This window comes from Triticum aestivum, chromosome 3B (assembly GCF_018294505.1).
Source record: "Triticum aestivum cultivar Chinese Spring chromosome 3B, IWGSC CS RefSeq v2.1, whole genome shotgun sequence".
Lineage (NCBI taxonomy): Eukaryota > Viridiplantae > Streptophyta > Magnoliopsida > Poales > Poaceae > Triticum > Triticum aestivum.
In genome coordinates, this window is record NC_057801.1 from 55,403,347 (window position 1) to 55,410,459 (window position 7,113).

General features: G+C 42.5%; 1 pseudogene; it reads left to right on the forward strand.

Moving 5' to 3' along the window:
* The first annotated feature begins 5,759 nt into the window (after window positions 1-5,759).
* Window positions 5,760-7,113, forward strand: part of LOC123064709 (indole-2-monooxygenase-like) — a 2,078-nt pseudogene continuing 724 nt past the window's right edge.

A 7,113-nucleotide genomic window follows, 5' to 3' on the forward strand; every position in this document is an offset into this window, starting at 1 on the left:
GTGGGGAAGCGGCAGTGGATCAATTTGCTCTAGTCGGCAAAGTAGGTGGCTCGCGCTTATGACGTGGCGGCGGTCCGCCTCCACAACAGCAAGAAGAATACAAAGTTTCCTCTCAGCAGTGGCGCTATCTCGTAATTCGTCCTCGTAGACCCCCGAGTAGTCTCCTTCGTGAAGTGCGGGAGAATCAGGAGGCCTTTGAGAAAATCAAGGCCGCACACACCAACAAGGTATATATGGACGATCTCCAAGAAAATCATTCGGAGCACGTCATTGAGGAGCTCCGGGTCTTCGAGCTCTACAAGAATATCATCGATAAGGCTAGACAGTCCGGTGGGGGCTCGGCGATGAGGATGGAATGGTAGTGATCAATCTTTTGTTTGTGACTCTAGCTTTGGAGGCTCCGGCGGGTGACGCAGATTGGGAGAAAATCCTGGCCGAAGAAGATTAGTTTTATTTAGTTTTAGTTCGTATCGGGTAGTTTAAGTTGATGTTATACAATGTACTAAATTTTCCTATCATTGTTTAAATTTTTGTTTCAATCGAGTAGTTTCAATATACGCTTGAGATATCTCCCACCGAAGAGTGTATTTGGAGGAGCTGGGCACCTCTAAAGTGCAAGATTTTCACATGGCTGACAACCAAATATCAGCTTTGGAGGTCTGACCGCCATGCGCGGCATGGGCTTCAGGATGATCCTTCACATTGATATCTTTGCCTGCAGGAAGAAGACAATGTTGATCACATTTTCGACACTGCGTCTATGCGAGGGAAGTGTGGCATGGGTGTTGCGATAGGCTTCAAATCAATATTGACATCCCCCCACCACCACAGGCACGTTTCAGGTTTGGTGGTTTGGACAGAGGACTAAATTCGTAGGCAAGACTCAGCGTGGCTTCGACTCCATCGTAATTGGTACTGCTTGGCTCATATGGAAGCAACGAAACGCTCGGGTATTCAATAGGCAACAACAGCAGCGGACGGCAAGGCAGCTGGTAGACATAGCCTTAGAGGAGATCAAAGAGTGGCGTGAGGCAGGTTTTGGAGTTGGTGGTTTAGACCCCTTTGTAAGAGAGTGACCCTTGTTTTACTTTGATGTAAGGTGGGGATGTGTCTTGTGGATGTTCACATCCACATTAGGCCGCTCTTGTAATTAACCTTCTTCCTTCTATACAAATATGGTACGCCATTGGCGTACTTTTGAAAAAAATTATACATTTGAAATAAACTAGTGTGAAAAATATTTTAGGGAGTTAAGTTAAGAGTTTGGCTAGAAACTATTTTTATTTAACTCTTCAAAATATATTGAGTTAAGGTTTGAGGGGTCGTTGAGGGGCTAGAGATGCTCTTATGTGGTGAGATTGCTCCCAAAACCAAAAGGCTTAATTAGATAGGATTGATCTAAATTTGTGGGGTAGAAGTAACCGGCACAGCCGAGGCAAGGGACTGAACTTGTCCAGTTTCAAGAGACAGAGGTGCAACTTGTCCAGTTCAAAAGTTAAGGGACTAAAAGTACACTTCTCTATTAAGAAAATCAAATTGACCTTTTGCTTTTTACATGAAGCTACCACAAACGGTAACGATAAAAGTGATCCTATATGTAAACATACATCCTTCTCAGTCACTGGTAGCCTAGCCTAGGCGGGAGACCATTCTGCGCTCCTGCTTTCATACTGTCCTCTGATGCAGTGAACTAGTAATGCATAGAAAAAAGTACACAATAAAGAAAAGAGCAACTGAAACCATGATATCTACTCCCTCTGTAAACTAATACTCCCTCCATCCCAAAATAAGTGTCTCAACTCTAGTACAAATTTGTACAAAAGTTAGTACAAAGTTAAGACACTTATTTTGGTACAGAAGGAGTATATAAAAGCATTTAGATTATTATTTTAATCATCCAAACACTCTTATATGATCTAAACACTTTTATATTAGTTTACAGAGGGAGTACTATCGTTTGGTTGTCTCTAGCTTGCTCTCATCAAACATCAATTTACCACCACAATCGTTAGTCCATGTTTAATTAGTCTCCAAGACGAGATCTACTCAAGCAGTCGGTATACGTTTTGTCACGTCACGAGTCAGCATACGTATGCTTTGAGTGTGACTCGTCTAAGATGACTGTTAGAATTAAACACGGCCGTCTACTTCGAAGTAACCAGATTATTCAATAGCGCGATATTGTAACTAGCGGAGCCTCAGTTGTGCGCTAAATGGCTCTATAGCGCGTTAAAGTGGAGATTGCTAATGGAGCTCGAGTCCCATGAAGCCTGCATTTAAAAAAAAATCAGAACTTTATGTTTAACAAGGACCTGGAAAAATTACACACATACTTATGGATGTGTACTAGCTAAATATATGTACATGATTTTCTTTCGTACAACTCATATCAAAACGTATTTTATAATGAAATTTTGCACACCTCTAGTATACATCTATAAGTACTTATTATTTGTTTTCAGAAATTTTTTAAACTTAAAAAGTTGATTTTTGATTCTTTTTTTCTTTTGGGAATTTTGGTCTCCATGAAGCCCAAGAGCCAAAAGGCCTCACTCCATCGGTCGTGCTAAAGCCACTACATTGTACATGTTGTAATTAGCGGGATACCCCTCCAAACGTTATAGCGTTGATATATCCCTGAGTCCCTGAGATATAGCACGCTAAAGCCGCTGAATTGTATGTTAGCGTGATGCCCCTCCAAAAGCTATAGCACTAAGATAACATGTTATTTAAAAATTTGAGAAAAACTAGAAACCATCACTAATAAGCTGGTGTGGTTAGTGCGTACTGCCTTGCCGTGTAAATACATGGGCCGCCCTTCATAATCATTTTAAACAACTATGAAGGTGGGCAATAATTTTGAACCGTATGTGGAAGCATGCCCTTCTAGGTCACTAGGATGACTACGAACCAATCTGTGGTTGGATAGTTAGGAAGACATTGATATCCCAGGCTCATCAAAGTTCTCGTGCTTGCATATTTCTAAATTTATTTCAGACCTTTCCACGATGTGCTTTCAGTGGAAGCAGACGTTCTCGTCAATTACGAAGGCATCTATACCGATTTCATCAATCTCAATATGATACGCCGACTCAGTCTTTGTAAGATGCTCATAGGGGTACGATATGCGCGTGTGTGATCATAATGCTGAATGTATGTGCATTATGTAAGTGTACATGTCTGTACTGTGTTAAAAAGGATCGCTAGGACAACTCTCGAGGCGCCCCATCACCGCCACCCAAAGATCCACCAGGAAAGCACACAACCCTTCGTGTCTGTTAGAGGAATCTGCCAACGGCTATGTCAAAAGTTCATAGAAATTTGTGGACGACATCACCTCGGTTTGTGATTTGGCACTCTGCTTGATCGCTGCGGGACTGTAGTATCGAAAGTATGTCTAGAGGGGGAGGGGTGATTGACAAGTCAAGCAATCAACCTACACATGCAATTCTAAGAGTATAGCAGTGGAATGTAAAACATTGCATATGAAAGTAAAGGGAAGGGTTTGAAGAAGGCAAACGCAATGGAGACACGAAGAATTTTGGCGTGGTTCCGGTAAGTGGTGGTATCGTACATTCACGTTGATGGAGACTTAAACCCACGAAGGGTAACAATTGCGTGAGTCCACGGAGGCCTACACCCATGAAGGGTCCACGAAGAAGCAACCTTGCATATCCCACCATGGACATCGCCCATGAAGGACTTGTCTCATTCGGATAGATCTTCACGTAGTAGGCGATCTTCTTGCCCTTACAAACTTCTTGGTTTAACTCCACATCATGTCGGAGGCTCCTAAGCGACATCTAACCAATCTAGGAGACACCACTAGTACAGGGAGGTGCTATATAAACGGTTTTTAACTCCTTTTCACGACGGTGTTTCAAACCATCGCCAAGTGAGTGACTGTGATAGGGGGGTCTTTCCCACACAACCAAGAAACCGTTGGGGATAGGCCCTCCTGGCACACACGATCGGCAAAATAAGGTCGTGTGCGATGGGCGAGCGATCAAATACGATTATACGTACAGTTGTGCTAAAAAAATACAATTATACATGTCAAATCATTTTCGGTCATAAGTACATCCCACACAGTGAGTCTCGGCTAAACGTTTTCGTTCGTATGTACATTTCACACAGTCAATCCAAGGAATATGTTTTTATTAGTATGTACATCCCACATAGTTAATCCAAGAAGTACGTTCCGTTCGTATATACATCTCATATAGTCACTCCAATAAAAATGTTTCCGTTCACAGATACATCACACACAATTTTACCCATTAAATCATTTGTGATAGTGTTGCCATTGCACATGATATTAATAATTTTATCGTTTGCATCATTGAATGCATCACACACGGTGCGTAGAAGAAACTGTGTGGCAAAGGCTGTCCATCACGCACACTTTTTATGTGGTAAATGTTTGCCCAAGGAGGCATAACGCAAACAGTTTTCAAGAGGATGTCGTGTGTGATTGTTCATTGATCCAACTGGGTTTATTCCTGGAAACTGCGTGCTTTGACTCAGGTCATCGCCGGTGTTTTCTCAATAATCGTTTGCAATATAAGCTAATTTCCCTATTATTAATAATCTATTTATTAATCTAATTCACATTTCATACTAAGCACACAATATATTTCATTTTCATATTAAGGAAGCAGGATTTCATAATTGAAATATACCAGAGTACAACATCATATAGCTTCATCATTCAACTACCCCATTACACAATTACACGAGCACCAAGTTTCACATGCAACATATATAACCTTTCGAAATTAGTATTATAGACGGTACATAGACATATGGATCTCATCTGAAAAATTGCTGAAACGGAAGGCGAATATTGAGCCTTCATTAATGTTGAAGGTCTTTGCAACTTTAGGCCAGTATCTGTCCATCCTTTGTCCTCTTCAGGAATACTTCAATATTAAACCGTGCGTGTTATACGAATACATTCCCTCCTGACCATACAAGTGGTATGAGAGTTAATCATCAGTAAACTACTTTGGAAAGGGCTGAAAACAAGGATACACATAATATCTTCTCTAGATTTGAAATGGCGCAATACAATTAAAAAAACAAGGTATAACAGTAAGTACCATCCAGTAGTGAAATGGTGTCTTCTTCATTGTGCAGACAAATATCTTGTTATTTTTTGTCGCTAATTTCTTTATCCTAATAATCTTTCTGAGTTTTTTGACTTGACTGATATTCATGAACAACTTATTTTCATATATGCAAAAAAGGTCAAACAGTGGGTCAAACCTCTGACAGCAAGGCCTACATGTACAAGACCAAATTGTTAAAAACCTAATATTTAAAAATAAGAAGTGAAAAGATGTGTTATTAACTGCAACAGACTTAATATTTAAAAACAAGCAAACAGTCATTTAAACTTGTATTGTGCAGGTGTAAATACACTAGCATGGAGGTTGGACGTGTACTTCCCCCGCGTGATGGAATTCCACGATAGGTGGGAGGAGAAGACTGTTATGGCCGTATTCATTGGTACGAGAAGGACAACGATTGAGCCAGTGACAACCTTAGCACACGTATGCTAATTGAATACGAAGAGGTCATCCATCAGGAAGACTAAACCCGATTTGGACACGCAAGCACAAATATTGCTCCAAGTTCAGTGCACCGCAGGTATGCATGTATTGTATACACATGCTTTTTTCGCCTTCTACCCGGCCTGGCTGCTTATAAAGCAACCGGGCTTGTGATACTAACCACATAGAGCAACTGAGCTTAGCATGGCGGACCTCATACAGAAGCTCATGCTAGAGACGCCTGCACCGGCATGGTTTCTGTTCCTGCTCCCCCTCCTCCTATTGTCTCTCCATCACTGGTTCACCAAAAAGACAGGATCGACAGGGCAGTGCCTCCCGCCTTCGCCATCGGCGCTGCCTATTATCGGACACCTGCACCTCGTGGGCTCCCTCCCGCACATCTCCCTCCGTGGCCTCGCCAGGAAGCATGGCCCCAACGTGATGCTCCTCTGACTGGGCGCCGTGCCAACCCTCGTCGTGTCTTTGCCGCACGCAGCAGAGGCGGTGCTGCACATGCATGACCATATCCTAGCGTCGCGGCCCCGCTCCGCCATCTCCGACATCATAATGTACGGCTCTTCCTACATCGCGTTCGCACCATATGGCGAGTACTGGCGGCATGCGAGGAAGCTCGTCACCACCCACATGCTGAGCGTTAAAAAGGTTCAATCTTTCCGCAGCGACAGGATGGAGGAGGTACTGATTTTTATGGATCTTGCAATTTTTGCCACTTTGATAGATTTTTATTTCAATGATATTGCAATCATTATTGTCACACTGATTTGGACTTGACTACTACTACCTCTGTACTAAAATATAAGACGTTTTTTCAGTTCAATTTGAATAAAGGAAAACAATGCCTTCCATGTCTCTCGCAAAAAAAAAAGACTTCCGTGTTCCATGTCTCTCGCAAAAGAAAAAAATGACTTCCATGTTGTCCTCTTCTAGCTAATTAACAGTTACATATCGAACTAGTAGCTTCTCATACTTTAGTTAAGATGCATGCTATCATCTCATAGGTCAGCATGGCGATGGCAAAGATCAACGAGGCAGCCACAACCAGTGGTACAGTCGACACGAGCGAGCTACTCAACTCATTCTCAAATGACATGGCGTCCCGTATCGTGTCGGGCAAGTTCTTCCTGAAAGATGGACGGAGCAAGTTGTTTCGGGAACTCATCAACGATACCTCGCGGCTTTTGGGCGGGTTCAACTTGGAGGAGTACTTCCCAGCATTGGGTAGGGCAGGAGTGCTTAAGAGGGCAGTTTGTGCCAAGGCCGAAAGAGTGAGGAACAGATGGGCTGATCTGTTGGACAAGGTGATCGACGATCGTGTGAGCAAGCGCAAGTCAGCGTTTGATCACAAGGATGGGGATTTTGTGGATATTTTGCCATCTATTCAGCCGGAGTATGATCTCACAAGAGAGCACATGAAAGCTCTTCTCACAGTAAGTTAGAGATAATACCTTTCAAATTATATACCTTCATTTGTATATGTTTCTCGTTACCCCCCAACTAATTGTTATCCACAGGATGTATTTTTCGGTGCAACAGACAC